The following is a 20603-nucleotide window of genomic DNA, read 5'->3' on the forward strand; positions in this document are numbered from 1 at the left end:
ACTTCATGCACTGCGCCAATGTCATCTCTGTAAGACACAGATCCCCTCTAGTCACTTAACTGCTTAAATATCTCAGAAAGATTTCATTGCTTACATCAACCGATGCCAAATGTTTGGACAGTGTTCTTCATTATAAACAACTCCTTGAGGGCACATCTCTAACTCATGTATATTCATAATTACATACATACAACTGTATTAGTGCACCATATGTATTATAAACATAGGGAGAAGTAGAAATAAGAAGAGGCCACAGGAGGTTTTTGCCCTTCACAGAGTCTGCATTTGTCCACTTTCTATTTCCATGCCCTGGAATGAGCTTCCTTCAGCTCTCCAGGTGATAAGATTCTGTGTGCTTTTCCAGACATCACTTACACATGACTCCCCTGACCCCGCTTCTTCACACAGACTTCCTCTGTGCCCCCTCTTGTAGGGCATTTAGATCTTTAACCTTCTCTTGCTGAATGACTGTGGATGAAGGAAGGTATCAGTGTATGTCCATGTGGTTGCCAAGAACAACACTAATATACCTTCCCTTCCCAGACAAACATTCCAAAGAGATGTTTTTTTTGTTTTGTTTTGTTTTTGTCTTCATTCAAATTTCGATTACTCTAAGGAACACATGTCTCCTGCAATGAGTGTGGAAGCAGGCAGCCAAGTTGACGCAATGTGGGAAGGGGATGATTGAGGGAGACGGCAGAAGGAAACTTCATTCTGGTATCAAGGCTAATTAGGCTAACGTGATTTATAACATCACTGCAGGTGAAGTTTGCGTTTCTGTTCTCCTCAGACTGGATTGAATTTATGGAAATGCTATAGCTTAACTTTTTTTTTTTTTTTTTTGTAAACTAAGATAATGGAACTGTTCTTTGAGACAAACAACCTGCTCATTTTACGGTAGCATAAATGGAAGATAATTACAGTTTGAGAGAATGTCTCCATCCAGGGCCAGAACCCCAATGGCTTGTCTTGGGGGTGGGGGGAGTTGCTATGAGCACAAACTGCCAAGTTTATGGGTGCCACCTGGGGAGATGCTGAGCCTAGCTGAGGAGAGAGCCTAACTCGTTAGATTTTCCAGCCAGTGTCGTACAGGGAACTGTGCAAATAAACATGACAATAACATCGTAATGGGACAAGAAGGGCTGACACAGCATTTTATTAATTTGTGTTCAGCATTAGCAGGGAGCTTTGCAACCCCTGGGCAATGGGACAGGGGCGTATTGGCTGGACTACAGGCATTTTAATGACAGATCCTGGGAATGTCTCTGTGTCAAGGCAGCTGAGTGAGACCTGGCCCCCCAACATTTACCCAGGGCGTGCTTTCCTCCTTGCCCTCAGCAGCCATTAAAAGGTCTTACTGGAGGCAGGGGCTGGGAGAGGGGAGGAAAATGTTCCTTAGAAGAGCAGGGCCCCCGGTGGGCTGGCGTCCAATACCAATTAGTTCCTCAGCTGTCAGCACCAGAGCCCTTGTTTTACAAAGTGGTGGCAAAGCTTGACAGAAAGGGCTTAACCCCATGATGGATCTCCAGGCATTTTTAAGAGGCTCTTTTTACTCTTGTTACCTTTTCACAATTTGGCTTAAAAACAATGCAAAAATAAAGACATCATAAATCAAAAGCTGTTAGCACGCGTGGCCCCCGAAATTTGTGGGTATTAGGCAGAAAGTGCGTAGAAATACTTCACCACGTAATTTTCCAATCCCCTAAGACTCATTTACGTTTCCTCCCCTCCCTCCTGATTGCTAATGAAGATCGCCGGCTGCTGGCTATGCATGCCTAGGAGCACCTGGGCGCCAGGGTGCAGGGACAACTCTTTCTTTTTAAATACATTTTATTGACTTTTTACGGAGAGGAATTGAGAGGGATAGAGAGTTAGAAACATCGATGAGAGAGAAACATCAATCAGCTGCCTCCTGCACACCTCCTACTGGGGATGTGCTCCCAACCAAGGTACGTGCCCTTGACTAGTATCGAACCTGGGACCCTTCAGTCCAAAGGCCAACGCTCTATCCACTGAGCCAAACCAGCTTTGGCCAAGGACAACTCTCTACCACAGAACAAGCTGGTTGATGGTGATGGGGTGGAGAGGAAACTCTGCCCGCCTACCAATGCCACTGGACAAAGAGCCAAAGAGAAAGAAGTGGCAACTGCCCCCAGGTCAGTGATGTGGCGTTGGACATGACAGAGCCCATCAGCAGTGAGCTTCCTCCCCATTTCTTTCACCGGTTGCCTGGGCATTCATAGGAGATGGTGGGAGTAATTGGAGGTAAGGGACCCACTGCCAGGCCAGGGTGGGGACTCCATACTCAAAGCCAGCCATCTCTGCGGCGCTCCAGGAAAGCGAGTGCGGGCTTCAGAGGCCTGGCTACATCTTGGAGGACCGTGTGCAGAGGTGGGCCTCCATAAGGCCGGCACCAAGGAGTGGAGCCTCCCAGGGGCGGCCCTGGAGGGCAGCTATCGGGGCTCACTCTGTCAGTGAGGAAACCAAGTGGTGGTGTTATTGACATTTGTTCGTGAACTTGACGAGTAATTATTGAGCGCCTCTAGTGGGCGAGGCACATGGAATGACGTACCTGGCCCTGCAGTTAGACAGTCAGGGGAGAGCTAGCTAATTTTAAAAAGTAAACGGATGTGGGTACACATATCCACAGGTATGAAATAACGTGTTGTGTTTTGATCTTTACTATGAGGTCTCCTTAGAATGCTCAAGCAACACAATGCAATTGGGATCTGGCGCACGTTCTCTTCTGGCCCCTCTGGCCTCCCCTTTGGACATCGTCTTGCATCTGAAAGGCTGAAATGAAAATTGAGAAGCGAAGCCCTGGGCCACCTTGACTTTCCGTGTGGCCTGGACTCAGACAAGGTGGGCATTCTGCCATGACTTAATTTTGTAGCAAGCTGTTGAGGGTTATTTTATTTATTTTTAAATTATTCTTTTTGAGTTATGCAAGTTGTACATACACATATGCATGTTTAAAATGAAAATGAGCAAATTTGTACAGAACCCACGTGGCTGTGCTCTCAACACAGCAGCTAAAGCGAGCCTTTTGCACGTGAGCCACGTCACTTCTCTGCTCAGCTCAGAAATGTGTGGTGGCCCTGCCCTTCTCTCAGGGGGAGAATCAGTGCTCCTAGTGCCTATGGGGCTCTAAGAGCCCCCATTCTCTCTCTCACCTCCTCTCCCTCCCCTGTGCCCAGTCTCCTGGCCTCCCCTTTGCCCAGTCTCCTGACCTTCCCTGTGCCCAGTCTCCTGGCCTCCCCTGTGCCCAGTCTCCTGGCCTCCCCTGTGCCCAGTCTCCTGGCCTCCCCTGTGCCCAGTCTCCTGGCCTCCCCTTTGCCCAGTCTCCTGGCCTTCCCTGTGCCCAGTCTCCTGGCCTCTCCTGTGCCCAGTCTCCTGGCCTCCCCTGTGCCCAGTCTCCTGGCCTCCCCTGTGCCCAGTCTCCTGGCCTCTCCTGTGCCCAGTCTCCTGGCCTCCCCTGTGCCCAGTCTCCTGGCCTCCCCTGTGCCCAGTCTCCTGGCCTCTCCTGTGCCCAGTCTCCTGGCCTCCCCTGTGCCCAGTCTCCTGGCCTCCCCTGTGTCCAGTCTCCTGGCCTCCCCTGTGCCCAGTCTCCTGGCCTCCCCTTTGTCCAGTCTCCTGGCCTCTCCTGTGCCCAGTCTCCTGGCCTCTCCTGTGCCCAGTCTCCTGGCCTCCCCTGTGCCCAGTCTCCTGGCCTCCCCTGTGCCCAGTCTCCTGGCCTCCCCTGTGCCCAGTCTCCTGGCCTCCCCTGTGCCCAGTCTCCTGGCCTCTCCTGTGCCCAGTCTCCTGGCCTCCCCTGTGCCCAGTCTCCTGGCCTTCCCTGTGCCCAGTCTCCTGGCCTCCCCTGTGCCCAGTCTCCTGGCCTCCCCTTTGCCCAGTCTCCTGACCTTCCCTGTGCCCAGTCTCCTGGCCTCCCCTGTGCCCAGTCTCCTGGCCTCCCCTGTGCCCAGTCTCCTGGCCTCCCCTGTGCCCAGTCTCCTGGCCTCCCCTTTGCCCAGTCTCCTGGCCTTCCCTGTGCCCAGTCTCCTGGCCTCTCCTGTGCCCAGTCTCCTGGCCTCCCCTGTGCCCAGTCTCCTGGCCTCCCCTGTGCCCAGTCTCCTGGCCTCTCCTGTGCCCAGTCTCCTGGCCTCCCCTGTGCCCAGTCTCCTGGCCTCCCCTGTGCCCAGTCTCCTGGCCTCTCCTGTGCCCAGTCTCCTGGCCTCCCCTGTGCCCAGTCTCCTGGCCTCCTCCTGCCTGGGGACACACCAAACGCACCCCACAGCAGGGCTCTCGCCCTTGCCACTTTCTCTGCCGGTCACTCACTCAGCTCTATGTCTCACTCTCTAACTTCCTTCAGGCCTCTGCTAAGTATCCTTTGCAGGGACAGGGAACGTTTTTCTGCCAAGGACTATTTGGATATTTATAGCATCATTCGCTTAATATAATTCACTTACTATAAGTTGATGTCGCCATGAAAAGCTCCCAGGTCTGTTGAATTTTGAGTCCTGCCCGCGGCTGTCTTGGCAGGGCCAGACCTCGGGCTTTCACATGCGGCCTGCAGGCTGGGCGTCCCCCACCCTGCCTCGGAGCGAGGCCTTCCCACCAGCAGCACAGAGAGCACCTCCACTGCCCCCGTCACCCCCCTTAGACTGATCTATCTTAGAGCAGTGTCCCCCTGGCTTGTTACCCAGTGTTTGCTTGTTGTCTGTCTCTCCCCTTGGAATCTGTGTGCCATGAGAGCAGAGACTTTCTGTTATTGTGGATACTACAGTCTTCGTGTCCAGAACACTGGCCCATGGTAGCATTGAACATCCAATATTTGTTGAATAAACGAGCGAACCATTGAAGATGGTAATAAAAAGTAAGAACTCTCTCCACCCTTTAATGTGCACTCTCACTCCCATTCCCCCTTTCTCAGTTCTTAACTCTGTAACAGCGTATCCCTCTGAAATTTTTCTTTGCATCTGCAAGAATTCCTAGAGCAGCGGTTCTCAACCTTTCTAATGCCGCGGCCCTTTAATTCAGTTCCTCATGTTGTGGTGACCCCCAACCATAAAATTATTTTCCTTGCTACTTCATAACCGTAATTTTGCTACTGTTAATGAATCGTAATATAAATATCTGTGTTTTCCGATGGTCTTAGGCTCCACAGCAGCGGTTCTCAACCTGCGGGTCACATTACAATTCACTAACAGGAGCAAAATTACAGTTATGAAGTAGCAACGAAAATAATTTTATGGTTGGGGGTTACCACAACATGAGGAACTGTATTAAAGGGTCGTGGCATTTAGAAAGGTTGAGAACCACTGACCTAGAGGCTTCTGCTTCCGGGTAGGATACAGAAGGATGCGAAAGACGTTTGGTCCTGGGAAACGATAAGAATAAGCTGGAAAAAGAAATGGTTCTTTTCCATGGCATTGGCCAAAAGTGACGGATATCAACAAACCGTGATGAACTATCTCCCCGAGAAAAATGAACCGTGGAGAGGTCACGCCCCCACACCTGGGGAACGGGCAGGTAGCGGTAGATGCAGGAGTGGGGATCCCCAAGCAGCTGCTCGGTGAGCCGTCTGGAAGGCTGACGCGGAGTGCACCAGACCTGAGAGGGAGGGGGCAGGGGTTGCAGGAGTGGGGAGCTGTCTGGGCACAGTGACAGTGTGGCCCGGATCTGGGATGGAGGAGTGGACCTGTTTGTGACAGTGGGTGCAGCTAGGGAGGGACTGGAACCTGGAACACCCTTGGGTTCAGTCAGAAGACATAAAAACACACCAGAAATTTGGATCGGGCAGGTTTACTCTACAGAATTGCTAACTGTGCGAAAGGTGGTTAGTTGCTGAGAGTGGAGCGGAGAGCTCTAGCGTGGTAACTGCAGAGAACAGCAACTATCCCTGAGGACGAAGGGAAAGGAAGTATGAGGAAACTGAGTCAGACCTCTGCGGGGACAGTGTGGACACACACTGGAGAGTCTGCTGCCCAACTAGAGAACTGCCCTACTGTCCCAGCAACACTGCCAGGACCCCTGCAGACAAAGACACTTGCCACCAACAGGAATGCTAAGCAGGAGAAGGGGGAAAAGGCCCTTCTTATTTGCAGCGTCTCCAGGGCCCTCCTGATGGCCCTGACAGCCCGCCCCCGGAAGGAGAACCGTAGTCCGTACGATCCAGTAGCACAGAGGAGGGCAAAGAAAGACGGGCTTGTTGCTGACAAGCAATACTTTAATAAAGTGGCACAAAAACACACCCATAAAGACCCCAGTAAATTCATCTTCCCTTTCTGAATCGTGCTGAGACAGCATCAGTGGGGGGTGGCTGTTCTGCAGAGAAAAAATGTGTAGTTTTTAGCTTCTGGGGCCCTGAAAGAGCTGAAGTCAAAGGTAAACAAGAAAACAGAGGAACGTGGTTGGGAGCTGGGCAAATCGCAGGCAAACGCAACGTGAACAAAGCTGCAGCTCGGTTCCCTCCCGGGAAGACGAAAAACCATAGGACAGAAGAAAGGGCTTGCAACTCTGGGGCATAAACAAGACTAAGGGGAAAAAATCATGCTCCATTCTCCACTGCTCTTCTACACACGATTCCTGGAGTACAATTTTAAAAGTAGATGTGCCAAGGAGCAAGAAAATGCTACTTATGATGAAGAAAAATACACAGACAGTAGGAACCTATCTACAAATGACCCAGCTATTGGAATGATCAGATAAATATTTTAAAATAACTATTATAAATATGTTAAATAATATAAGGAAAAAATGGATATTTTAGGAGAGAAATAGGAACTAAAATTAAATAAAAACGAGTAGAAATTGAAATTCTAGAACTAAAAAGGAAAATATAAGATAAAACACTTGTGAGAAAAACTAAAAAAGTCAAAAATAAAGGGAGAAATATACAATGTGTATGGATTATAAGACTCAATGTTAGCCAAATTTCAATTCTCTCCAAGTTAATTTATAGGTTCAATGCATTCCCAATAAAAATGTCAGCAGGTTTATGACACTTACATGAACAATTTAAATGTAAATTAAGACATACACTTGAAAAAGGAAAATTTGGAAGACTCATACTACCTGATTTTAAGACTTATTATAAAGTAAACAAGAGTTTGGTATTGGCATAAGTATATAGTCAAATATTTCAATGAAATAAAATAAATCGTCCAGAAATAGACTCAAATTTATATGATTAATTGATTTTGACAAAGGTGCCAAAGCATTTCAATGGGGGAAAAAAGTATTTTAAAAAGTTGAGTTGGAAAAATGAATTTTAAACCTTATCTCACACCACACACAATAATTAATTTGAAATGAATCATACACCTTAAGCTGTTTATTGGTAAAACCACAAAGTTTTTTAAATTAGAAGAAAACAGAAGAATATCTTCACAACCTTGGGATGGGAAAAAATTCTAGAAGAGGGCACACAAGCTAATAATCATCAAACAACAGGTTGCTATTTTTGACTTCATAAAATTTTTAAAAACTCTGCTTATTGTCAATGATTTGCTCTCATCAGTGAGGTTTCTATCTCTTTCCCTTCCTCTCTGAAACCAATCACAATATATTTTAAAAAAGGAACAAAAGTATATATGAAAACCTGCTTATTAAAAGACACTATTTGAAGAGTGAACAGGCAAGCCACAGACTGGGACAGAAGTTTTGCAGTTACTGTACAGAAGACAAAGGACTTGTATCTAAAATATGTAATGAACTCCTATAGCCCAATAGTAAAAAAGACAATAAATATTTGGGCAAAAACTTCAAACAGAAGATACACAAATGGCCAAAATACACATTAAAAGGTGCCCATCACTTTGTCTGCTCATCTAGGCAATACAAATTAAGTTCTACCGCCTATATGGCAACCAATATTGGTGAGGACATGAAGCCGGTGCAACCACTGGAATACTGTTTGGCAGTTCCTTATACAGTTAAACACAACCCCATGACCCAGCAATGCTGACAGGCTCTAATGTCTTTACTAAATTGGGCTGCTTAGAATTTGGGGTTTCCCCAGATAGAAGGATGCAACTCACCCTGTAAAGAAGTGACAAAAGAGATGAAAGCAGAAAGAATGAAATCCCATCTGGTTGGTTCACAGTGAGAAAGACACCCTCCTAGAAGCAGGGAGGAGGAACCCAAATGGCCTATTCTGCAATTGTTTGGCTTGTATCAATATTTGCTTTTTCATGGGTTTCCTGATTATTCTTATTCTTATTATATTCTTTTGTTACTCCTCCCCTGAGGATATTTTCCCATTGATTTTTAGAGAGAGTGGAAGGTAGGGGGAGAGACAGAATGGCAACCATCAATTGGTTGCCTCCTGCAGGCACCCGACTAGGGCTAGGGATTGAGCCTGCAACCCAGGTATGCTCCCTTGGACCGGAATTGAACTTGGGACCCTTCAGTCCATGAGCGATGCTCTATCCTCTGAGCCAAACCAGCCAGGGTGGTTTCCAGTAATTGGGGCTGTGTTTGATGTGCACACAGGGCTACCTGTCCTGTAGGATAATAGCCCTTGGCTGCAATTATGTGGTATGCCATTCAGTTCGTCTCACTGCTGATGAAAGGAAGCCCATGAACCATTGCTTTTCTCCTTCAGGTTAGAAGGATCTTAGATACTGAGAATTCTGAGGAGCCCTTATTTTAACTGAATTTAAATTCTTGACGCAATGTGAGAGTGGACCCCACAGGAGCTGGGGTTGTTGGGGACCATCATAGAAGCTGCCTGTATCTCCTGGCTCTGCCGGTGATGCCGAATGATTTGTCACTTCTGAAGGATAAACCCTCAGTTATTTCAACTGCCACATGAAGGAAAAGTTCCCAGGTGCCTTCTCCCCATCTTTTGAACTCAATATTTACTTTAATTCTTGCCCTCCAAAAACAAGTGTAAAACCCCAGATGTTCTGAGAACAAGGGTGATTGTTTCCTTGATTTGGACACTATACAATCTATGTTCCCACCAGCCTTTTGATAACATGGCCCACATCAGAGTCTAAGGAAGGCTTGTCATTAACTAAAAGTCCTAGATCTTTTCTACCAAGGAAGCCTTTCCTGTACATTGGGTTGTGACATTTCAGATGTTCTATCTTTTTGAACTTTCATTTGATTGATTGGGTCTATCCAACTAAAAAATTTCGAGTTTTAAGTCTATCATCTGGAACATGAGCTGTCCATCCCACACTTGTGTCACCTGCTTATTTGATAGCCCCCTTTGCCTTGCAAATCTTCATACACATCATCAGGGAGAATATAAGGAAAACTAAAGATGCCTGGCAGGCCACCAGGGACAACTACAGATCACTGCTGTCGTAGTCATGCAGCTTGGGACCTGGGCAGTGTCTCTTTAGCTATGATTCTACCCCAAAGTAATAGCCTTCTGCTCACATTTACTATCTGCTCCATGACATTATTTTAGGAAGTTTTGTCAAATACTTGGTGGTAATCAAGACAGCCCACAGTTCTAGCATTCCTCTGATTTCCAACCTAATTTCCAGGCCCTCCACCCCTGTCCAGTAAATCTAGTTAGGTTTAGCTTGAATATTTTTTTTAAAATATATTTTTATTGATTTCAGAGTGGAAGGGAGAGGGAAAGAGAGATAGAAACATCAATGAAGAGAGAGACTCATTGATCAGCTGCCTCTTGGACTCCCCCTACTAGGGATTGAGCCTGCAACCCAGGCAGGTGTCCTTGACTGGAATCGAACCTGGAACCCTTCAGTCTCCAGGCCGACACTCTACCCACCGAGCCAAACCAGGTAGGGCTAGCCTGAATCTTTAAGGGAATTTGTTCCTGAGAGCCAATGTTCCAACATCTGTGAGGACCAAGTTCCTTTACAAGAGCTTAGCAATGTGTTTGACAATCAATTCTGTATCCAATTATTCCCATTCAGAATCCAATCTATTTTGAAAATTGGGAGTAAAATATGCCCATCTGTTCTTCCTATACTTCTCTCCTTCCTAGGATTTCTCAGAAATTTCCAACAGCTCTGAGACCCTATCTGTAAACTCCTGCTGGGCAGGAAGGGTATTTTGTCAGAGCCTGGAGAAGTTTAAGCTCACTGAAGTGAGTGACAGCTGTCCCACCTCAGGCAGCTGTCCCCTCTCTTATCATGTGCTTTGCCGCCTCCAGTTTGATATCCTTCCCCTTTCTGCTCTAAACAGAATGGAATAGTCTCTGAGCCATTCTGTGAACACCCTGGTCTACTTCAAGCAGTAGGCTAATGCTGTCCTTGTTCTTGGTTGAAAAAGTCAAAGTTCACCCAAAGACACCCCTGGCTCCTGCAGGAAGGATGCGAGATTTGTTCTCACTGGACCAGGTGTGCCTGTCAGCTGCACCACTTTTCTGTCTGTGCTTGTCCTGAGCCCCTTTGTATCTCCAGGGCCTGGTGCAAATGCCTCACACCTAGTGAGTGTTCAATAAATATTCATGTAGCTATAGATTTTTAAAAGGTAAACTTTGAAAGCTAATTAAGAATGGATCTACCTGCTGTTGCATGGCCTCAGGAAATCTTGGAGAAGTGAGGAGATCTGGGAAATTATCCAGGAAGCCTCTGCTTGTTGGCTGCTAACCCACTGGAGAGGGAGCAAGACAGAGTCCATCTCTTTTCCATTTCTTGACCTTTGCTTTAGTAACCGACAAGTGGAATCCACAGTTGCATTGTGGTATCGTCCCCTCCCTCCCTTTCCGCTTATGAGTCAATCAGATCATATTTGCTGAGGACTCATTGTCCGAGAGGCCCCGGGAAGTCACGTCAGCTTTGACTCGGTCCAGGTACTGCGCGGTGATGACATTGCCGACTGTCTCAGGGAGCGTGCGAGGCTGCCAGGCTTTCTGGTCTTGAGGAGTCAGCTTTTACAATGTAACATCTCCCAGCCAGAAGCAAAGGCCTTGAGGGACAACACCCTGGAGTCTCAGCTGCTAACATCTAACAAGGTGCTGGTGGAGAGAGGCTGGGCTGGGCCGGTGGATAGAGGCTGGGCATTACTGTGTGACCTCTGGCAAGACACTAGCCTTTCGGAGCCATCATCTGAGCAGGGCTGACAGACTCTGCACCTGTAAAATGGGGGTACATAATAGTACTTGCTTGGAGGCGTGTAGTGAGAATTGAACAAAGTAATGAATGTGTGTCTGTACTTCATCAGTTCATTTGTTATTCAGCCACTATTTTTCGCCTTGTTGGCTCTGTGAGCTGGGCCCTGTGTGTAACTTGCTTACTAAGGACTGTACCCCAAGCAGAAGGACACAGTGTGAGGGAAGTCGCTGACCAGGGCTGGTGGGGTTGGGAATCCTGCCTCAAGGGCTGTGCTGGGGACCCAGGGGTAAACTTGCTGCTCTGCTGTGGGCTGGCCATCCCTCCCCGCTGGACTGAATGTGTGGTATGGCTGCTTCTCATTCTCAGGGGACTTGCTAGTGTCACCGAGCTCAGAGCCATCCTGGGACACTGAGACAGAGAAGCCGTGTGCTGACAACACGGACATACTACATGGAGAATCCAGCTGCACAACACGCCAGTGTGTGTGTGTGTGTGTGTGTGTGTGTGTGTCTGGTGGGTGGTACTCAAGGAGACACAATGACACGTAGGTGGTCTGCTTCTCTTCACTCCTTCTGAGAGCGTCTGGTACGTCTTCATGCCTCCAGTGGGCCGGCACATGAGAGGTGCCCAGAAAACATTCGTTGAATGAGTAAGAGGAGAAAAGTCTGTTGCTGTCCAGCGCTTCTCTTTTGGGGCTAAGAAGTTGCTTTTTGGTCCTGGTCTTATAGTATTTCCAAGGCTACGGGGCTTCTAAGCTGTGTGGCCATCGGGATCACTGGCCAGCCCCCCTCCCCCCCCCCCGCCATATTGTTGGGTGGCTGATGCCCTGACCGCACCCAACAGGACAATGCAAAGCCTTTGTGATCCTGATGATCAGAAGCTAATCAGCGCTGCATCTGGTTTTCCTTCCTCCAGTGAGAAAGTTTTCCATACTCCGTGTCCCAAATCCTCCGTCCCTTCACCCATTCTATCCCTGACCTCAATAGTTCGCATTCCTAATATTTGAAGTTTTCCTTTGTAAAATAAGGGAGAGCGTGACCCTTGTGTGTAGTGACTGTATGTACGGGCGATGGATAGTGACAGTGCCACGCACCAGGTACCCCCTTTCCTCCTAGCCACTCAGTTTCCTTGAGACCTCTGAACCCCCCTCCCCATGTCAGGTATAAGTAACAGCACCCCCGGGTCCCCTGAGGCAGGTATAATCTAGTTGGGAGGTAGGACTATTTCGATGTCTGCAGGAAGGGCCGAGGAAAGTGGTGTTCTCTGGATGCATTTGGGTATATTAATATTTCATTAGCTTGGTAAATAGAAATCAGTGATTTCGTATCATGTTGTCTTGGGGCCCCTGAGAACAAGTTGGTTGGGAAATAGAGTTCGTACCAGCTCTCTGTTCTTTGCAGAAGGAACAAAAGACGAGAATCACTTGTCCAGGAACGGCGGCAATTTATGTCACACAAGGCTTGGCAGATACGATGGGCTCTCACAGCCATTTTCCCATTGGACCCTCAAGGCAGCTGGTGATGTGACCCTGGCAAGTACTGGCGTCTCATTCAATAGGTCAGGACACATGCCCAGGAATCATGCTTCTACTCTACTTCTCACTGCGACTCGAAGCCACTCTCCTGATCCTTGCTTGCTGGCTCCCGGTCACTTTCTCCTCCTACTGGCCCCTTGACCACGGAAACATGGTCCTTGTCTACTGGGGAAGCAAACATTTCAGCTGCCAAACATGGAGAAACAAACTCAGTTTCAAGATAGCTGTGCGCTTGCTTTTGACTTTCACTTCTAAAATGCATCTCTCCTTGACTTGCCCAAGAAGCGAGGGCACTGGTTTCTGGGTTGTTGTCACTTGTTTTCTGCTGACTGCTGTATCGTGTATACATGAGTCTAAGTGGCATTTTTCTTAGTGAGTTCTTCCAGGGCAAACATTGGGTTGCTAGTCTCTTTACATAGCGCTAGAGAGTGCCTTAGATACTTCAAGGTTTTGCAAAGAGTATCATAATGAAGATATCATAGTTATACATTTCTCTACTTTAGTCTAAACAATCATGATTGTTTGAAAATGTTTGTGTTGGAAACGTCACTGCCTAAAGAAGCTATGTGTGAAATCCTTGAGGAATTCACAAATCCCCAAGACTGGTGGCTGGATTTGCACACTGTGAGGTGTTGACTTAGAGAGCTGTGATTTGTGCATATGAATCTCATTGTTTTACTGTTAAATCTTTAAGAGGTTTTCTCAGGAAAGTATTTTAAAGAAATCTAGGTGTACAATTGGTTCATATTACGAGGAAATCATCTTGAAAAGAGACTTTCTTTGTAGATAAAGATTATGCCAGAAACAACCAAAACACTAAACCGCCAGTACTTTCTCAAAACTAAATGTGAAGTATAAATAGAGAACAAAACAGGAAATAGTGGTTTGCAAAAAAAAAAAAAAAAAAAAAAAAAGAAGAAAGAAAGAAAAAGAAATACTTGTAGCTGCCGGAAAACTGCCTTTCCTTACAGTGTAGAAGGTGAGTTCTGAGACAGAGTGACAGAGTTCTGACTCCACATCCTACCAGAAACAAGCATCTGCCAGCAAGCACTGCCTCTAATGATCTTTTAAATTATGTGGGTCAGTCTGCATGCCATAGGCCCTGACTTACGGAAGGGTGTTCTTCTGTCCACCCAGTCATCACATGCTCAGCGAACTGATTGGGTTGCCTTATACCACCTAAGCTTTCATCTGCTACTGTCATCTCTTCATATCCTATAGACACTTGGGAGATGTGGCTTGAAGGGTTAGGTCCTTCTAACCAGCTCTGTTGCCAGCTTCCCCCCCATGCTGCCCAGGCCTGACTCTAAGAGACAGCTGTAGGGATTTGTGCCAAGAGCCCTATGGTGGGATCTGAGTCCTTCCCTCTAAGGAGTGACCTCATGAAAACTCTCTGGTCTCAGCTCCTCAATGATGAGTCCAAGGACAATAATGCTTATTTCACAGAGTTGTGAAAATTAATAGAAATGAAGTAGGTGAAGGCCCATCTTGAAGTAGGTGAAGGCCCATCTTGGTATACTGTAGCTTAAAAATTTTTTTTTTTAAAAATTGATTTCAGAGAAGAAGGGAAAAGGAGAGAGAGAGAAACATCAATGATGAGAGAATCATTGGTCCACTGTCTCCTACAAGCCCCCTACTGGAGATCAAGCCCACAATCCTGGCATGTGCCCTGACTGGTTTATCTTCCTCACCTACCATATGGTAGCATGCATCCAGGCTACAAGATAAACTGAAACATTGATCTTGAAGACCATCACTCTCATTTTCCTTAGCTATGACTCTGCTGACCACCACCACGGCAGAGGCAGCCTGTCTCCTCCCTCCTCCAGGTCCCTCCTCACAACCATGCATGCGGGCAGGTTCCCAGGTCTGGCCACAGGTGGCAGATTCCATCTTTTGGGAAAGTAGGAAAGATAGGACGTTTCCAAAGGGTGCTTTCTACAAGCTTCCCATTCTGCCGGATCAGTGACTGACCTGCCATCCTTTCCCATGTCTGTCTGTCAGGATCTAGCAAGGAACTCTCTTCAGCATTTAAGACACTAGAGATTTAATTCTGGGAAATGGTCGTATGATGATGAAAAAACCCCAACAGGAGACTGTACCATGAGCCACAGTCCCTGCTGTGGTAGCCACCTCTAGTCTAGAAGTGCAGAGGGAGGAGGGGTGTAGCAGAAGGCAAGGCCAAGCCATCCAACAGGGTGTGCACTGTGAGGCTCTCCAGTGGGAGCTGGCAAAGCAAAGAGAAAAGGTGACAGTTTCCCTTGTCTTACCCATGCCAACAGCATCCTCCAAACTCAGACCAGCACCCCCCTTTGGGCAAAACACAGCAAGCAGCTGTCAAGAAACCTTGAAAGACAGCTCGAGGATGGAGGTAGGGGGTTGCTCCTTTCACACAGAGAATTGCAGGGGCAGGAGGAGGGATGGAGCTGAGGGAGAGAGGCCCAGGGCCAGCCCACGGAGTCTCTCAAGGGCTGTCTTCTGAAAGGATGTCAGCTGAAGGGGAAGGCCTGTCAGGGTGGCAGTCAGGGTGGCTGGAGGAAGGTGGCAGCCAGTCCCTCCCAGGCCCCACCTGCTTTCTCTTGCTCTCTGAAACCACGTGCTGAGGAGCAGCTGCGTCCGGCTGGCCCAGGTGGTGGGATTGGAGTGGGACACAGCTTCTTTCTCCTTCCTACGCCGGATGAGGAGAGGGCAGATCCCAGCACACAGGGAGATTTAGGCAACAGCTCAGCCGGTAAATTATTCATATCTCTGTGGTGTGCTGTCTCTCATGCTTTCAGATACAGTAATGTTTTCCCAAACCCTGCAGGTGGTAATGGGTGCTTCTTGCACTTCACTGCACATATTCTCTGCTCTTAGTTTATGTGTGTTTCCTCCTCCCCCTTCAATAGATGAGTTTCGGCTCTCTGTCACCATCTGCTGCACCTCAAAGTGTTCTTTTATGGGTGCAGGGCAGGTTCCAGTACTGGGAGACTTACAAGTTCCTGCTAAGAGTAGGAAGGACTCCACAGGCTTTTAGCATGCCTGCCTTCATAACAGGAGGCCATTGTAAGGAGGCAGGAAGCGCCTGCACCCCACCAAACTACAGGGCTGAGAGTCCTACCCAGGACAGAGGAGGCACCTGCGTGTTGAACTCTCGGGTGCCTATGGGCACACCTGGAAGCTTCACCTCCTAGGCTGAGAGAGGACAAGTCCACACATGACTCCTCCTCGGAAGACATCTGATGGCTGAGCACCTTTGAGTATTCTGTTGCACCCACTTGTTACCTGGTTATTGTTTGGGACAACTGGGGCTTCCTTTTTTCTGAGTCAATCCCCGTTTTTCTAGGAGAAGTTGGTTTATTGAGAATTTCTTTATACTCATTCATGTCAATGTAGACAGGTAGAGACTTAATAGAACAAAACACCTGAAGATAAGCTTTTCCCTACTTATTAAAATCAGCAAAAATAACTAATATTTTACTCTATTCACCCTTCTTTTATATGAAAATGAGCACAACTAGAGTTTTGTGACCTTACCAGAGTCTTCTGAGACTCATAAAGAGCTCTTAGCCTTTCACAAGCAATTACTTCAACTCACTATATTACCATTGTTGTTGTTGCTGTTGATTCATAAATTGTTACAATTTGCTTCTTTGTCCTTCTAACACTACGCTTGATATTCTTTTTTAAAAAAATTAAATTTGTTGGGGTGACATTGGTTAATAAAATTATATAGGTTTCAGGTATATAGTCCATTCTCTGTGTGTTCACCACCCCAAGCCAAGTCTCCTTCCAACACATTCACCCCCCCTTTACCTTCTTCTGCTACCCCCTTCCCTCTGGCAGTCACCACACTGCTGCCTGTGTCCATGAGTCTTTCTTTTTTCTTTGCTTAATCCCTTCACCCTTCTCACCCAGTCCCCAACCCCTCCCCTCTGATAACTGTCAGTCTGTTCTCTATATCCATGATATCCTGGATATTCCTAAATCATCCTTGATCTGGTAATAATAAGATGTTCCATTGTAATCCTTACCTTTCATTCTCTACAAGATATGGAATCAGTTATTCTAATTTTATTTAGAGAAAACAGTATCAGAGAGAAAAATGTGAGCACTAGGTAAGATGAGTATTGGCCCAATTTTAGTGTCAGAACTGGGAAAAAATGTGTATCAAGAGAATGTGTTTCCTCAATTTAACAGAACATATTGCTGTCCCTCTTCCTATGGTATGAAGTTTCCATTGACCATCAAAGTGTTCTTTTATATTGATATATTTACATCCAAAATTAAAATACCTCTGACCCCAGCTGTGGGCTGCTAGCCCAGGTGAGATGAGTAACTCCCCTGTGAATGGCATTGCCACAGGTACCAGGTGCACTCTGTGGGTGCAGTAATGTACCAGGTACTGTGAAAAGCAGGGTGACATATGAAATATGGCCCCTGGCCTCCAAGAATGTACTGAAATCACTTATGTGGGTGAAACAATGAGAAAATTATATCAACTATCATTTAACCAGTGCTTGCTGAAACTGGCGGTGCAAGCAATAGATGGGGAAGGGGTTGAGAGAAATGAGAGTGTGAGGAGAAGCTAGAGGGCTTGGGCCACCTTGAAGAACGGTTGAACTTTAGATAAATGCAAGGTGTACCTTATCACTGGAAACCACCTTCCACACAGAATTAAGCATCCTGTGGAGCATGGTGTTAGGTTGTATATGAGGCTGCTGACAAACGAAGCACAATAGAGACACTGGCATATGGGGAATTGAACATGGTGCCTAAGAATGAGAGAAAATAGATAGGATTTTGCTGTCCTTTTGAAATGACAGTGAGAAAGCGCATTACAGCAAGGTCAGAAACCCATTCCATGCAGTTCATAGAAGGAAATACTTTAGGGTGCATTAGGAGTCTAGAGACCCTTGTAACTTCTATCTCTTAATGCTTTTAGAAACAACAGAAGGCCAGTGATCCTGCTTCCTGTCTGGCTGACCCATTCTTCTCCATGTACCACCAAGTGCCCCTGCACAAACCTGTTCCATTACCAGTTCTGTGCATTTAACTTGCCCTGCTTAGCCGGGGAATATCCTACCTCTGGCATCACCTTCGTGCGTTTTCTGTCCCCACTGCTCCCAAACCTGCTAAGAGAAGTGATTTCTTTCCTCCATGGTGCTCTCATAGCATTTCATATGACAGGTCTGTGCTACTATCTATCTCACATATTATTATTTACTCTCTACTTGTCTGCCTCTTCATAGTTAGTAAAGTTAGGGGATGTACCTTATTTATTCTCATCTGTAATCCAAGTGTCTAAGCACAGTATTTGACACTCACTGTGTAGTCAACAGATATTTGTTGGATCAATTGATAAATGAATGAGTGAATGAATGAGTGGATACATTTCACTGCCATTTCAAAAGAACAACAAAAAACTATCTATTTTCTCTCATTCTTGGGCACCATGCCTCAGGATTGACTCTTAGGTGACTCTGGGGAATTGATGTATACTTTTGGATTTGGTCATTCCTTGTTTTTGACCTTGATAGAGCTACCATTAATTTTCAAGCATTAAATTGGCAAGACTAACAGGTAAAATGTCGTCCCTAAATTCATAGACCAAATCTTAGTTTGTCTTGGTTTCAGTTGTAATATTTCTAGCTAAGCCTTGTTTTGATAAGAAAAGGGAGACCTGGGAAACCAGCTATAAATCACTTGATATAATATGTCAAGTCATCATTTAACAACTTCATAGAGGCAAAACTTGGAGATCCAGAGACTCAATGATGAGGCTGTATTAGGAACAGAATCTTCTAATGATTACTATACTAAAGCTCTTTGCTACAAGATGGCTTCCAAGTGCACAACTGAAAATTGTTGTGATAGTTCTGAAATGATTGGCTGTATCAAGTTGTGTGTCCATGGCTAGGATATCTCTGGAGATCATTTGAGGTCTTTGGAGATGATGGGAAATCTTTGGGGAAGGACAGTAACCCAGCTGCCACCTGACCCCACCTGGAAGGAGGTGGTATTAAGGAGAGTGGTTATCTCTGTTTTTGCTTTCTTCTTTATACTATTTTTTAAACCATGGATATAAAAATAGTATAGAAATTAACAATGATTGAACAGTTTCTGTTCTATGGAAGTTTCTATTGGAAACGTGTGCTTCTTATTCAGCCTTTTTTGCTTTCATGTTTTCTAGTGGTTTTGGCTCTTGATCCACAGAACTCCCCTGGTCACTGCTTTAACACTCCAAATTGTTACAAAAAGGCAAAGAAGATTTTATCACCATAAAGATCAGAGAAGACTTCTTTCTATGCCTAAACATATGCAGATTTATCTATATCTATATACATAAAATATATGACTAGAATCATACGATATAGACTATTTTGCAGTGTTCATATATGCATGAGTGTATGCATACACGCATATATACTTAAAATTACTAAGTATTATACTTTACAAATGTGAAATAATATACTAAACTCAGGCTGTTTGGAAAGATATTCTGCTTGCATCCAGCGTTCCACTATTACAATTAATATGCAAAAAATATCCTTGTTCATATATCTTTGTGTTCTTCCCAGATTATCTTCTTAGGAGAAATCCTTAGGAATAATATGGCTGGATCAGGAAGTGTGCATGTGTGAGTTTTAAAGAGGTTTTCAAATTATCCTCCTTGAAAGGTTAGCTAATTTCTACCCCTGCCAACCGTAAATAATAGTGCCTGTTCCTCTCCCCGCTTGCCAATAGAGTATTGCCAGGATTATTCACATTTATCAGTCTGAGAGCCACAAGTGATATCAATTCACTTTTTGAGGAGGTTACCAGTAAAGTTTAAAATATATTCATGTGATAATTGACCATTTATTTCTGTTTATCCTCTCTCTTTCACATTTTTAAATCAGAGTCCTTATTTTCATTTTAATAATTTAAAGACATTCTTTGTGTTAACCTTTTGTTGGCCCATATGTAACAAATAGATTCCTCAGATTTTCAATCATTTTCATGATTTTACTTTTACTATATGAAAACACTTGAGTTCTATGTAGTTATGTTTACCAATCTTTCCATCATACCTAGATTACCTAAATTTCCCATCAAAACAAGAGAGTGCATCACCATCTCAAGAGTATGAAAATTCAGTCTGGTCCCTGCATACTGCCCAGACAGAGTGTAGGGACTGCTTCTGTCATCTTTCCCAACTCTGCCTGCAGCCTTTTGAGCAAGAGCCTATCATTTCTACTGTTCGGTACCACAGATTCTCAGAAACCAATTTTATTACCTGACATCATTCCTGGGTAAAAGTCAAAAGCTCTATCACATTTACCACATTCCTGAAAATTCCAGGAACTCTGATCCCTGAGCTCATGGTATCGGTTGTGTTCTCTGGGTTGGGGATAAGCAACAAGATCTTGCTGAAAAATTTGGCCAACTGTACTTGAGAAGCTTATTGTTGGTATTTTTAATTATAAAAATATTATAGTATGTGGGGTACTATTCACCTGGAAGAATGGATTTTCATATGGTGAACAGTTACCCCGAGTCCTACCATCTTTGCCATTGGTAACATTTTAGCATGTTTCCTTTTGCTTCTTCACTATATACCTTTTTGTGTAATTGAGGTCATGTTTATGTGCCATTTGTGTGACACTTTTTCCCTCAACACCATATTATTAAGGATATTTTTAAAGGCTTTTAACTAGTTGATTGTTTTATTCTGTAGATAAATCAACTATTCCCCTATTGTTTGTTATTTGGGCTGTGTCCGTTTTATTATTGCAATTACAAATCAGGTTAAAATAAATATTTCCGTATGTGAATCTCTGTCTACAATTGGATGGAGGGATACAATTGACTTTTATCACAATTGATTTGCACTGTTAAATTTCATTCACGGGGGGGGGGGGAGGGTGGAGATTGTAACATTTTACAACCCAACCAAAGGGATAGGAGTGACTATGAGAGCATGATTATGTCTATTTAATATTATTATTCTAACAGTTCAAAGTTGAACTAACTGTGGAAACTGAGATACGGACAGATAAACTTGCCTTGTTGCTGGTAATCCTATC

General features: G+C 45.4%; 1 protein-coding gene across 2 annotated transcripts in view; it reads left to right on the forward strand.

The window, feature by feature from the left end:
* SCML4 (Scm polycomb group protein like 4) overlaps positions 1–20603 on the forward strand; it is a 68713-nt gene that overhangs the window by 13128 nt on the left and 34982 nt on the right. The window lies entirely within an intron of this gene.

The sequence above is a fragment of the Pipistrellus kuhlii genome, unplaced genomic scaffold, assembly GCF_014108245.1.
Source record: "Pipistrellus kuhlii isolate mPipKuh1 unplaced genomic scaffold, mPipKuh1.p scaffold_m20_p_5, whole genome shotgun sequence".
NCBI classification, from domain to species: Eukaryota; Metazoa; Chordata; class Mammalia; order Chiroptera; family Vespertilionidae; genus Pipistrellus; species Pipistrellus kuhlii.